The sequence below is a fragment of the Cryptomeria japonica genome, chromosome 7 (genome assembly GCF_030272615.1).
Source record: "Cryptomeria japonica chromosome 7, Sugi_1.0, whole genome shotgun sequence".
Classification (NCBI taxonomy): domain Eukaryota; kingdom Viridiplantae; phylum Streptophyta; class Pinopsida; order Cupressales; family Cupressaceae; genus Cryptomeria; species Cryptomeria japonica.
In genome coordinates, this window is record NC_081411.1 from 570,856,727 (window position 1) to 570,872,170 (window position 15,444).

Genomic DNA, 15,444 nt, shown 5'->3' on the forward strand with positions numbered 1-15,444 from the left:
ATCAAAATCTACATATCTCATTTTGGGCTGAAGCCTCAAATACAAATGTGTATATTCAAAATAGATGTCCTCATTCAATCCTAGAGAATATAACACCTGAAGAAGCCTTTACAGGAAATAACCAGATTTAAGCCATCTAAGAATCTTTGGTTGTCACGTCTATATTCACATTCCTAAAGAAAAGAGAACCAAACTAGAACCCTCCGGGAAGAAAGGCATATTTGTTGGCTACAGTGAAACCACTAAAGGATATAGAGTCTATATTCCAGAGCGAAGATCTATTGAAATCCGTAGAGATGTCAAATTTGAAGAAGATGTTGCTTATAAACTTTCTCTAAGTACAAAAGATGATCAAACCAGAGAATCAGATGAAAATCTTACATTTGAGAATCAGAGGGAGAATAGCATAGAAAATCATGAACTTCAATCACCTAATTTCATGAATGCTGAAAATCCTAACAACAAGAAAAGACCAATATGGGCAAGAAAGATGATTGAAGAAATTAATGTGGAACCTGATGAAATCTTCAAAGAGAATAAGAAAACAAGAAGTCAATCATTTTATGTTGCACTCATGACCAAACTTACAAAATCTGAACCATCAAATGTTGAAGAAGCCTTAACATGTCAAGCTTGGAAAGATGCAATGATTGAGGAATACCAATCTATACTAAAGAATGATGTCTGGGATATTGTATCTATACCAAAAGACAAATCAGTTGTCTCGTCAAAGTGGTTATTCAAAATCAAATATACACTAGATGGTAGTATTGAAAAACACAAAGCCAAATTCGTTGCCAGAGGGTTCTCTCAAAAGGCTGGAATTGATTATGAAGAGACATTTGCTCTAGTTGCCCGATATACTTCCGTAAGAACAATCATTGCCATTGCAGCTTCCAAAAGGAGGAAAATACACCAAATGGACATAAAGACCTCTTTTTTGAATGGTATTATTGAGGAAGAAGTATACATAGAACAACCTGAAGGTTTTGCTACACGATATAGTAACCTCTATGTGTGTAGACTAAAAAAAGCCCGTTATGGTCTTAAGCAAGCTCTCAGGGCATGGTATGAAAGGATAGATAGTTATCTCTCCAAACTAGGATACTCCAAAAATGAAGCAGATTCCAATATATACTTCAAAATATTGGATGGTGACATGCTAATACTTGTTCTCTATGTTCATGACTTGTTGATTATAGGAGAAGATCACCTCATTGCAAAATGCAAACAAGATTTTGTGTCTGAATTCGATATGAAAGATCTAGGCCTTTTGCACTATTTTCTGGGCCTAGAAGTATGACAAAAAGAGAATTATATTTTCCTAAATCAAGGAAAATATACCACTGATATTCTGACCAAATTTGGTATGATAGATTGTAAACCTCTCTCTACTCCAATGGAAACAAACCTTCATAAGCTCAAAAGTGAAGTTGCAGATTTAGAACCTACATATCCTACATACTATAGACAAATCATTGGATCTCTTATGTACCTAGTAAACATCCGCCCTGATATTTGTTACGCTACCAATGTGTTAAGCCATTTCACGTGCAAACCTAATAAGATTCACCTAATGGCACCTAAGCATATTCTGAGATACTTGTGTGGCACTATTGGACTAGGCCTGAAGTACAAAAATGTAGAGATACAACTCCAAGGTTATTCTGATTCTGACTGGGCAAGCAGTTCCATTGATCGTAAGAGTACAACAGGGTGTTGTTTTAGTCTTGGATCAGCTATGATATCCTGGTTTAGCAGAAAACAGTCAATAGTTACTCAGAGTTCCATTGAAGCCGAATATATGGTTGCCTCCATGGGAGCATGTGAGGCAGTGTGGTTAAGGAAATTGCTAGTTGGACTATTTGGGAAACCACCAGACCCCACTGTGATTCACTGTGATAATCAAAGTTGCATCAAACTTTCTATAAATCTAGTCTTTCATAATCGATCCAAGCATATACAGATCCCATACCATTACATAAGAGATATGGTAGACAGAGATGTCATCAAATTGACCTACATCAGTACTGAAGAGCAAAGTGTCGACATATTCACCAAATCTCTTGCAAAATTGAAAGTGGAATACCTTAGAGGTAAACTTGGTATGACTAAATTATAATGGAAATTTCTAATATTAATATTGTTCATATATGATTTATATATTCATGAATATCTTGGATGCAATAATGCATGTATGTGTTGTGTCATGAAAGGTGACGATCTTTCATGTGAGTGTAAGATCGCTATTGTAAAGTGATGACTTTAACAATAGCCTGATCTGTTATCAAGATTGACTACATTAAGCTGATGTCCCAGAATGTGTCGGAAATCTTGATACTAAATTCCCTATGATGAGTTACTAAGTTGTTAACATTAAATGTTGTTCTGAAATATGTCAGAAATTATGATAACAACTATATTATGATTGACTACATTAATTTGCTGTCCTGGAATGTGTCAGATATCCTGATACTAAAATTGTTTCACCTATGATAATAACATGTTATAATTGTCAAGGTAGTAATCTGATAAGACTTCAAATAGTTGTTGTCCCAGAGTGCTAGATATCGGATAATCTATATCTCTTTGAGATATGAAGTATTTCATCAGTAAATATTCTGAATGAATGATCATGTCAAATAAATCTGTGTATCTAGAAGGTTGCTCTTTAAAACTCAATTATGAAATTCAATCCTCTTTTGCTAAGAGGGAGAGTTAAGTGCATAGCTTCCATTGGATTGAAGAAAATCAATATATATATATATATATTGATATATATATATATATATTGATATATATAAAGATGTGCATAGTTAATAAAACATAGATATTAAATTATATGGTCAATATAATCCCCTTAACTATCGGGTTGCATTAGTTAAGTCAACCAATGCATTGGGTGAGAGACGAAGAGTCATGTCCCTATAGGGTCATGACTCTATGTGGCATAAAGCCACGTAGAAGTCATGCCCCTACATGGGCATGGCTCTTCGTCTCACTATACATATTCAAAGAATATCGTCAGTATTGACAAGTTGATCAATCACCATGGCAATCAAACAATCCAGAAACTGTTGACATTAATAAAGGATTAATATTACAGATTTATATTAGATATAAATCAAGGAGAACAATATTCATTGCAATAATTTCAGTTAAAGTCCATCCCTGTTAAAATATAGTAAGTCTGTTATCTTCTCTATCTCTGATCTAATTCCTTATCATCCAGATCATCGGATTCATTCCTACAAGCAGAAAACAAAAAAAAGTATTATGCCCCCAATCCTTGCTCCTCTTAGTCAAGATAGACTTCCTTGAGTTAGTCAAAGGTAATAATAAGTGAAATCCAATGTAAAAGACAACACACAAAGAAAATTTCATGCATATATCAAACAATTTAGTGATTATTTTCAGTAATCTTGTTTTGCTTGTTTACTCAGTGATAAAACTCTTCAGTAGTTAGGAGATAGGTGACTGACTCAGAGTGGATGACCGAGTATCACTAACGAAAAGATGACTTGGCTGATACTCCTTAGGACATGTAAATTGCTCAGTCGAATACCCTAAGACTAGGACATTGATCAGTTTCAAGCCATGAGGGTTCCAAAAGAACCAGGATGTCACAAAAGTGACTAAAAGATATGTACAAGCTAAAGCAAAGATGCAACATTTCAGTACAAGAGACAAGACCAACTTGGACAAAATCCAACAGCCATACTGATCTATCTCATTGATAGGAATGTCTAGTTTCAAAGAGTAAGTACCCCGTATAAGACCGATCTGTCTAGTTTCGAGTGTACCCTTCCTTGTATAAGACATGTTGATGTTTGATAGAGTGAGATAGATTGATTAACAAGACATGCGATAAGTTTGATTGCAAACCTTGAGAGTTTGTATGTGGTTGATTTGGTTTGAAGGATTGTCTATGCTTTCTTGCTTTGATTTTGTCGGTTTTTTTTTTTTTTTTAATTTTTTTTTAGGATTTTGTTCAAGACATTTTATGATTTTTATGAGTTTGTTTAGGACATTTTATGATTTTTAGGAGTTTGTTCAGGACATTTTGTGATTTTATTTTTTATTTATTTTTCTACGATTTTCTCAGCTATGCCCCCAATATGCAGACCTATATGACATGATGATCTGCAAAATGCATGTGGAGACAATGAATTTTTCGATATGATCTATATTAATGCAATATGCATGATGAAGATGCATTTCTTATTCGAACAAGGATGACCGTGTTTGTTTAGCACTTTGTAATACACCAATTGAAGTGGAGGTACAAAACATTTCATAGATAAGCGGTCAATCGATCCTTAAGGTCCCTTGGAACATCCAAATTAACACACTTGGTAACTAGGATTTACAAATGGAGATGCAGAAAACTTCCTCATTGATTCTTGAAACTTTGATCTTCTTTTGCCCATGTGAGTGCAAATGAGTTAATTCCTTCTCTTGTGTTCATTAAAGATCCTTAGCATCCTATATGACTAGCTATGTGGATTATTCTAACTTCAAAAAGCATCCCGAATAGAGCCTCGCTGCCAGCAAGCTTTTAGAGCTCTGACGAGGTTATAGACTGTAATTTCTCGAATATTGCTCCATTGCTAGTAAGCGTCCATAGCCCTGATGGAGTTACTCGCATGTTCCCATAGTCAAGCTTTTTGCTGCACTTGTATGTGTGATATTTCAATTATATATCATTTCTCTTTTGCCTTGAGATGAATATTTGGCATAGCACTTTGTCTTTTTTCCTTTTTTTGCCTTGACTTGTAAGTAATGAAACCTACTTGGGTGTGACAATTACAGCGGCGCTGAAGTAGAATTTTAGATTTTTCACTAGTCATATGATCAACTAGGTGTCTAGAATGAATTAGAGATTTTGTTAATGTGTTTTAGATATAACAATTGATAGATTTTGGGTTAACAGGTCTCAAATAGTGAAATCACTACCCAACCATAAGTAAAGCGTCGTCATAGGGTAATGTTGAAAAATGAATGACCTTATGACCTCAAGGACTTCATGTCTGAATATTTAAGAAAGGAGACATCCCTTGTTTGTCTTGAATGCAAACAAATGATAAACTTGGACAGTTGCCTTGTTTGATTAATGTTGCTATATGCAAATGCAGAAATTTTGTGAATGCGATGCATTTGAAAAAGAAACTATATGTAATGCAGTGCTTTTAAGAAAATGATATGTAGTGCAAAAAGAAAAATTGAAACTAACCCAACCCTTAGATATATATCATTTAAGGTGCATGTTGCTCATAGGGTCAGGGATTTTTGTGTAGGTAGTTCGTTGATCCAGCATAAAGATGTCTTTCCAAGAAGGACTTGGCTAAGTGTACATGTCCAACATCTCCAATGTTGATTTCCTTAGTTTTTGGATTTGGTGATGAAACTAGGGTAAAGTCTTATGCAAAGGATCAGATAAGGGGTATGGAAGGATGAAAAAGAGGTGTTGGATAATGGATCAGATATTGAAAGTTTGGTGCATGAGTAAATGGAAACGTTTGTGGGATCACCATTGGCACACATCTTGAGGGATGGTGGATTGATGGAGGAAAAGTGGATCTCATATTTTGAGATTTGGATGGAGGAACAACCAGGGATTTTGGGACATAAGGATCCAAAATGGATGAAGGAGGTGATGGAGAAATAGATTTGGAAGGTTTGGATGGAGGAACAACAATCTTGGCTGTTGATTTGGATTTTTCTTTAGACTATTGTGCTTCAAGGAGACGCTTAGGGATCCACATGGTTTTTGACTTTTCATGCTTTTGTAGTTTCTTGGAACATATTGCTTCTACAAGTGCCTTAGGAACCCATATAGCTTTTGATTTTGCTTTCTTTTTCTCAATGATTCTTTGTGTCCTTTTAGATGGATGGAAGGTATGCAAAGATGTACACCTTTGTTGATCCTGCACAAGGGATGGAGGGATATGGGGTCCTAAAATGGATGGAAGAGACGAAGGGGAAGGCATGTACCTGGATTTTGGTTTAGTAGGGAGACCACCATCTTGAGGAATGTCACTGAGGCCATGACCCTTAATATTGTCTTTAACATGGAGGGGTTCTTGCTTGTGAAGGTCTACCCCTTTGCATTTATAAATATTTTGACTTGTAGGATCATGAGAGGTCTTTGTAGGCATGACAGATCCTTGAGGTGAACATGGAGGATTATGACAAGGAGACGAAGGGATACTTTGATCTTGACATGGAAGAACACTATTGGATAGAGTAGGAAGGGTGTTTGACTCTTCATTTTGAATAGGATTTTTTGAAAAGGTGGAAGAGGCATCATGATCTTGTTTAGGAAGGATGATTTACCCTTTATATGGAAGGGGATAACCTTGGAAGAAATGGAAAGGTATAATGGGATCATCATGGGAGTTTAGGGAGGTAAGATCCTTTTCAACCATTGGATGGGATGGCCCTTGAGATAGCCCTAGAGGATCAACATGAGAAGTTTCATCATTAGGTTCATTATTTAAGGGATATGATATGGATTGCTATTGAAAACCCTTAGGAGATGGAGGCATCATGGAAGAGATGGAGGCGACATGTGGGCCATTGCTAGACACGGGTTCATAATTTTGATCATGCTTGGAAATAGTTCCTTCTTTTTCTTTAGGTGAGTCATTAGGATCTTCAATTTCAATGACATTATTATCAATGAGATCTTGAATCTTATGTTTTAATTCTATGCAATGTGAAGTCTTATGTTCATTTTGTCTATGATATGCACAATACTTTCTCAAAAATTCACATCCACATGTGGTCTTTTTAGGCAATATGATAAGCTTATGCTCAAGAAGCTCTTTCAAAGTCGACTCAATAGATTGCCCCAAAAGTGTAAACTGTCTATGTAGAGGATATTTGGAGGAAATGTCTTTATGTCTTGGTGAAGTAGTCTTGTGAGCTTGTTTGAGGTTTGGCTTTTGATTGTCAATTATTTGTTGTTCCATCTTATGTAATTGTTTTAGCATTTCTTGAAGTCTAGTGTTCTTAATATCATGATTTTGTATCTCAAGAGGGGTCATTGAATCTTTTCATTGAGCTTGAATGTCATATATTTCTCTCTTGAGATTTTGAATTTGTTGAGAAAAGGTAGCCATGGGATTCTTACTTTTGTCAGAATTTTTAGAAGAGCTTTTGGTTTGAATAGACATTTACAACCGACGGGACCAAGAGCTAGATGTGTTGCAGAAGTCAAGATCAAATTGTAGCTAGTTGTTCGTTTAACGTAGTGATTGAGAGAAGTTACTAAGATCTAGTCTGGTTTCAGAAATGATCTATCATGTGTAAGATGGTATCTAAGTTAACTTAGGTTTGATAAGATGTTGATTGAACTAGCTGGAAGATGATCGACAAAATCGTGCAACGCAACGACAAGGGTACACTATCAAGATTGTTTATGCTCAGAATTATGATAACCAGTTTTATGCTCGTTGTAAACTGATCCGAGTAATTTTGACTATTTTGACTGACAAGATCAGAAATTCATATGACAGAGTTTGCAAACCCAGACGACAATTTAGCAGTTTACAGACGATAAAGATAGTTTTTCATACGAGTTGCTGCCTGATTTCGTACGATAAAGGATTGGATAGAGACAATATTCTAATAGACAGAGTTTCTATGACTGACAAAGACTAGTTTTTGATAAGGACTAAGTTTTGGATGTTTGACAGAGACCAATTTTGGATACATACAGTTTATCACTAAGTTATTGATTTGTTTTCTCCAGTTTTAGTATTTTAGTTTTAGTTTCGGGGATGAAAACACAAAAAACATGCAATATATATAAGAATTCAATCACAACATGCTAACCCTACAAAAGTTGGCTTAGAGAAGAAAATCTTTGCTTGTTGACTTAGGTACACACCTAGTAGCTAGTCAGAATACGACCGCTGAGTCTCACGCAATGGATTCTCAATGCCGTATTCGCTGACTCCAAACGCTAATGGGGGCACGATATGACAAGTGTCTTGGGAGAGTTACTATCTCTCTTGCACAAATATTATCCCCCTTTTAGAGGTGAATCAGGTAGCCTCTATCTTATAGTTCTTAGTAAGGGTTTCATTCAGAAGGACCGCCTGACTATCACGCAAGCATGATTTAGATACAAAACCCAGCAGGATGTTGAAACCATGTAGTCACGCAAGCGTGATTTAGACTGTGAGGCCCTACAAGATGCTCAACATGAGACACTCTTCATAAATGAAGCAGTGCCACCGATTATTCTGTCTCCTGGGACTTTCACCCCAGAAGCGTTTTATTATAGTGATTTGGATTCTTGGGTTTGGTTGGACTCACTTGGGTCATTCCCTCTCACCGAGCCTTAGGGGCTTCTCGGGAGATAGGCCCTCTAAAGGTATCAACAAATCTCAAACTCTAATAGAAAAAACCTCAAGTTCTAGATTTGTGATTGTCCAAATGGACAAGAGAATACTCTCCTACTCTAGATTTCTCCCAAAAACACGTAAAACAAAGTTCTTTCCCTTATAGAAATTGAAGTGTTTCTAAATATATTAAGAAGACAAAATGTTTGTTTGTATCTTCGGAGGCAACCTGCAAAACAAAGATATCAGTAGTTCGAGTTTATAATCTTTGGCAAGCGTATGTTTAATGATTGAATTCTTTGTCAAGCAAACCTGCAAACATTAAAAGCCCAAAAATATTTGCCAAAATAACATAAAAAAAAATTATCAAAAGAAAATTCTAGCATGCAAACTGTAAATTAACCTAATCTAACAAGAATTTCCATTTTTTATGACTATCCTAGTTATGACAGTTTTGATATTACTGCACTCTATCATTTATATCTTTCTAACCAGACATAATTAGAAAAATCTCTTTGGCGGACATGTGGAAAACTTGTTTTGACACAACATATAAAATTTTTGTTTAGATCCAACGGTTCAATAAAACATTAAACCCTCCGAACAGAGAGCATTTTTTACTGTCACAGAAGAATAAGTAAAATGATAGTACTGCACTCTGTCATTCATAACTTTCAAACTAGAAATCCTTAGGAAAATATCTTTGTTTAAAATATGGAAAACTTAGTTTTCAACAACATAACCAAAATTGGTTTAGATCCAACAGTTCAATAAAAATTTATGCCCTCCAAATAGAGACCATTTTTTATTGTCACAGAAGAATAAGTAAAATGATAGTACTGCACTCTATCATTCATAACTTTTAAACCAGCAATCATTAGGAAAATCTCTTTGGTGAAAATGTAGAAACCTTGGTTTTCAACAAAATATAAAAAATTGGTTTAGATCCAAAAGTTAAATAAAAAGTTATGCCTCCAAACAGAGACCATTTTTGACTGTCACAGAAGAACAAGCAAAAAGAAAGATTTTTATTTGCAAATTTAACACATGTTAATTAGTTATAAAAACCAAACATTAAATTTGTTCAAGAAACATTATAAATATTGTAGTCGTGGGTTCAAGCCCCACGGTGGGTACCAAAAATGTGTGTGTGAAAAGTGAATCGGTATCTGCAAGTTGTAAGACAACACTTTAATAAACCATTATTTGCATGGGTTAGTTAATCAAAAACAATAAAATGAAATCCATTGCAAGTCGGCTTATTGTCTTCTAGTAGATGCGAGTTTAGATTGTTCTCAGATTGCTAAGCTATCCAGTGACTAGACAACAACTAAATGAAGGATTTTTATCTATATGAGCATAAGATTGAGCTAAATGAATGCAAGATTTAAGCTAGATGAATGCATGATTTTCAAGATTTAATCTAACATGATTTAAGCAATAAATGAGATAAATGATCTAAATATGTATGCAATAACTAATATATGAATATCTGAATGCACAAATATCAATGAACCTAGAGCAAACACAACATGATAACAATATATTCTCCAAGATCTTTGATTAGGAGATGAGAGCCTGAATTTATAGAAAATTCAGAAAGAAACCAATAGCTGAGATCAAATGATGATGAGCGGTCAAGATTTTCCCAAAAGAAGCACAATCCAGGTGAATTGATGTGATTGGCTTCTTTTCTCAGTTTTAAAGGAAATTGAACTAAAATTAAGATAAAATCAGGAAAAAACTGATTTATTCTCTATTTCATTCAATTTTAATATTTAATTGTTTTAATTGCTTTCTTTGAGATTATTTATCAATTTTTAATTTGTTTTTCAAGATTATCTCCATTTGATTTCTTTTCTCAAATTTTCATTCTTTTTTTCCAATTAATTTCTTTTTTTTATTTGTTTCCTTTTTTGAAGATTTGTGCTCATAATTTCAAATTCCTCTTTCTTGATTTGTTTCCTTTTTTGAAGATTTATGGCAATTTTTATTTATTTTTCAAATTAGTTCCTCTTTTTGATGATTTAATGGCAAATTGATTTATTTAATTAAATATGCAAAAGATATTTAATTAAAATAAATAAGAAAATTATTTAAAATGATTTACTTGGAATGATTTAATTAATTAAATAAATATTTAATCAATATTGAGTGATTAATTTTGCCATGTGACATTGATGATTTTAGAAATTAATTGTGTGCTCAAGATTTATTTAATTGCCTTTGGTTAGGATCTTGGTGACGTTGTCGAGATTAGGAGCTCATGGTTTAGATGACAATGTTTAGGGTATTACAGTGCACTGACTGACGCTACTCTGAATAGAGACATGACCAGCTACAATCAACCCCATAACAATGCCCAACACTCGCATAAAGGACATGACCAGATACAAACAATCACAAGAAGACAATCCAAAACTCGAGATCAAACACATAAGCAGATTCCAAAATAAACACATGACAATATCCACCAATCACAATCAAGGAGTTGTCATTTCTTAATCAAATGCGAATACATAAAATTAAACATGCATAGACATAAATTGAAAAAGGCAATCTTCTTCCATATCATCTAAACATTAAAATCGATCCAGTTTTCTAATAGATCTAAGTTTCCATATACAGTTTCAACAAAAACACCATTACATAACAATTTCAATACCAAAATGACAATTATATGATCGTGCCTATAATCCAATGCATAAAAACAAAACATTATTAAATGTATTTTCTCATCTAATATCCATATTTCGTAAAGAGAAAACGTCATCAATTTTTTAACTCTATCTATCCATCCTCAAATTTCCCAATGACATATTATTTAATCTCATAAATTCTAACCAAAATATTATTTTAATTTCCAAGAATTAACAAATAATATAATATTTATCTTTCCAATATTTTCCAAATAATATATCTATTATTTCATTTATCTAAAATTCACTAAATAACATATATTAATTTCACTTTCAAAATTTTCCAAAAACATAAATTATTTTACTTTTACAAGCTATATTTAAAATATACACATTTAATATCAATTTAAATATATTTTAACTTAAAATTAAAAATATATATTAAAATATCTTTTTTTATATATAACCACACTATTGACATGGACCAATTATACGGTGGTCTAATTTTATACCATCGAAACAAAAAAGAAAGGGCTTAGCAAGGGCTGCTACCAAATGGTAGCAGTCCGCTAAATGGTAGCAGGTCGCTACCTTGGGTAGCGTTGCTACCATATGGTAGCAGTTCGCTACCCTCGGTAGCACTACTACCATCCCACGTGGTGGGGTTTTCCCTGCCACGTGGGATAAATTATATTATTTTTTATTTTTTTAATAAACTTTTAAAAATAGAACCCCCCCCCCCAAGAGAATGCACAGTCTTTTTTTATTTATTTAAGGGGTAAACGTTTTTGACTTGGAGCTATGAACCAGTGAGGCCAGAAATGGGGGACCTCATCCCCACACTTCACTTGATCAAATCCACGAGCACAATGATCTAGCAAAGGCACAAGGCCTTGCGAGCACAAAGGCCCAACAGAGATTTGAACCTTGGTGGCCGCTTCACCAACGAAGTGTTTTAACCACGACACTACATGTCCGAAGACAGAGAATGTATAGTCTCATACTGAGACCAAAATTAAATAAATTTCCAGAATACAATGGCTCCCAAAATATTTACATTTTATGAATAACCAGTCCCAGAATGGATAATGTAGTCACATAAATCTGTCCATTTTAATTAAATGAATATTTCGTACTTATTTGATTAAAAATCCACTAGCCACCAGTTAATTAAATTAATATTTAATTAATTCATCCCCAAACATTCTTCTATTAATTAAATAAATTATTCAATTTATTTTAATTAATTCATTAAACCAAATACAAATCAATTAAATAAATAAAATCAATTTATTTAATTAAATCCCCCTATTCCTCTTTTAAATAAATTAAATAAAACATTTATTTAAATCATTATCCCCACCCCACTTGCATTTTCCTACAAATGCAACTTGCACATATTTATTGAAATAAATGAATTTTTATTTTAATAAAATCCTATTTTCCCTCACCCACCAAATCCACTTGCAAAATCTAATCCCCTTCTAGATTCTTCTAACCCCTTCCTAATTAGCCTAATCCATCCCCTAATTATTGTCACATTCCTAAGCAAAATGGAGTCACTTCTCAAATGGCCCAAAGTCTTGGATAACCATTGAAGGTTTTCAACCTTCAACCACCAAAAACCCCAAAGTCTTTGAAAACCATTAAAGGCTTCCAACTTTCAACCACTTAATCCCCAAAGTCTCCAATAACCATTAATGGTTAACCCAAACCCTCCTACATGGTTAAAACATTTGTTTTGACTCAACCTCTACCCAACCCAAGGGTCTCATCAAGCCTTTAATGCTTTGACCATGATTATCTCTTAATCATTTGCACAAAGGTTTATCCTTGGATTAACTCCTAATCCAGTGGGTAATCCTAACTTAGGCTTGACCCTTAGCCTTTAGATAACCATGAGGTCTTCTCAAGCCTTTAATGCCTCCAACCTCTTCTCTCAACCCAATCCTGTGTTGACACTTGTCACTATTTCATTGGTGCCAATTGTGCACATGGATCCCCAACTTTCAAGCTTGACCCTTGATTAAACCTTTCAATCCTGACCATCCATTGCTCTATTTTTCCTATAAATAGAGCCCATTCCTTCATAATCCAGATCCTGAAAACTTGTAAGCATTTAGACTATAGCCATTCTAGAGAGCATTTTAGCATAGCATAACTAAATCTTGTCTTTTTGGTTAAAATACTTCATTTTAGCATTAAAATAGCTTTTCATTTCATATTTAGAGCTATTCTATAAATCTCAATCCTCCATAAGCATCCATAGTGCAAAAAGCTGCTGAGAGCTACACTATTTTGGAACTTGGAGAGGAGAGGAACAAGGGAGAAGGAACTAAGAGTATGTTAGGAGGTATTTGGAGATGCCTCATCATGTTTGCTTTGATAGTTAAATATGCTTGCATGCTTATAGTCTCTCTTTTGGTATGCCTTTTTAGATTAGTTTTCGATTGACTAACACTAATGTTTTCTGTGTTTTGTGTTGATCGATCTTAGACTAATCTTGTGCCATTTAGGAGGGCATCATTTGGTGAACCCGACGTGAATCCAAGCACCAAAAACATAATCATTTTTTTTAACTAACATGTCTGAATGTTGAAATTGCCACACAGGTCGCGCTTCGGCGCTATTGAACGCGTTTTAGCGCTTTTGAAAAATCTATTTTAGCGCTATTGACACTCAAATAGCGCTATTGACAACATTGCAACGCTATTGACGACATTTCAACGCTATTGTTCAAGTTTCAGCGCTACTGACAATATTTTAGCGCTTTTGACTATTCGGGATTCTGGTTGTCTTTCAGCGCTACTGTTTAAATTAGCGCTTCGGCTCACACAGAATAGCGCTATTGCATAAATCAGCGCTTCTGAAAAAATACAGAATAGCGCTATTGCGACAGAGTGTCGCCCAACTAGACTTGTAACCGAAAAAATCAAAAAAAAAAAAAATTAGGCTTGTGGAAGCCCCCCTTTGAGCACTAATTTTACTAACTTGTTTCTTTTCTTTGTGCAGGTTAACAACACAACAAAAAAAAAAAAAAAAATAAAAAAAAAATCACAAAAAACTTTTTATTTAGTGCTTAAAAAGAACTTAAAAACACAAAAAAATAGTTTCATTGTTTTTTTAGTTAGGGATACATTTTGGTTTTGGTGCTTAAAATCAACCAAACAAACTTTATTTCTTGCATCAATTGGGACTTAAAAATCACAATCCACACTTCAAATTTTTGGTGCAGTAAAAAGAACAATCCACTTGTCTTCATTTTGGCAAAAACAAATTTTCCTTCATGCAATCGTGTTTTTCATTAAGTTGACCAGGACTTTCAACTTCTAGATTACAAAACATATTGCTTTGAAGTTAAAAAGAACACCATGGCTGTTGGAGCAACATCTCCAAATAGTTAGATCACATTTGCAAATGCTGGATTAAAAGAAACAAGTGTTTTACGTGTTTGGCATGCTTGTGCACAAAAAGTCAGTCGAGTGGTCCTACTTCTAACACACACTATCCTCTCCCTTGGCTCTCGTGGTCCTAGGTGCAAGAGAAAAGTGTTAGTAACGCTCAAAATTTTATCTTTTTAAGAGAGGCCTGCCAAGGGATCGATACTCTTGGGAACGACCTCGAGCGGTAAATCCTTCGAGCCGCTATAGAAATCAGGTGAGAGCGAAAGCTGTAGCCTTGGGTATAGCTGTTCCTACAGTGTAACTGGCCGAAAGGACAAATGGGCCCCACCACCAGTTACAAGGCTCTTAAGTGAGTCACTGCAGAATGAACTTATGTCCAAAGCCATCGAACATGACTAAACACTTTTAAGTAGTAGCCCACCTGTTCTATTGATTGAGGATATTTGAGGTATAATTTAGTGCAAGAGCATAGAAGGTTTTGCTCCCAAGATACTCACCATACATATTTCCTTGAGTAGAAACATAGCTTTTTGAAAAGTCACTTGTGGCTTGATAAAAGTGGTGACTCCCCCATCATAGGGATCATCTATTTGTTATGCTCGTGCAAGACTTAGTATATCACATCCTTACCTGCCACGGCGGGATTCATAAGGTATGTAGTACCAAAGTCGAAGAAATATCAAGATGTAGGCTAAATTTATCACAACTGGCCATTTGACCATAGGGATAAAGAGTGTTTGAAGTGTGTTCGTTTTACAGACCTAGAGCAAATTGAGCCGACTTCAGGCTTTGGAATTATACCTTAAAATAAATCAAAAGGAAGGGTCAAAAACAAGTCCAAGGATTGGGTTGATCTAGACCCATACTCATTTGTGCCTTTGAGGCTACAATTTTGTGTTTGTGTGCTTGCTTTGTTTTCTTGTCAAAGAAAAATCAGAAAATCACTTTCAAAAACAAAGTACTCATCCAACATCTGTCAACACAACCAAAAATACCAAAAACAAAGTGCAAACAACACAGAGTCACCACTTTTATGACCATTCTTCACAT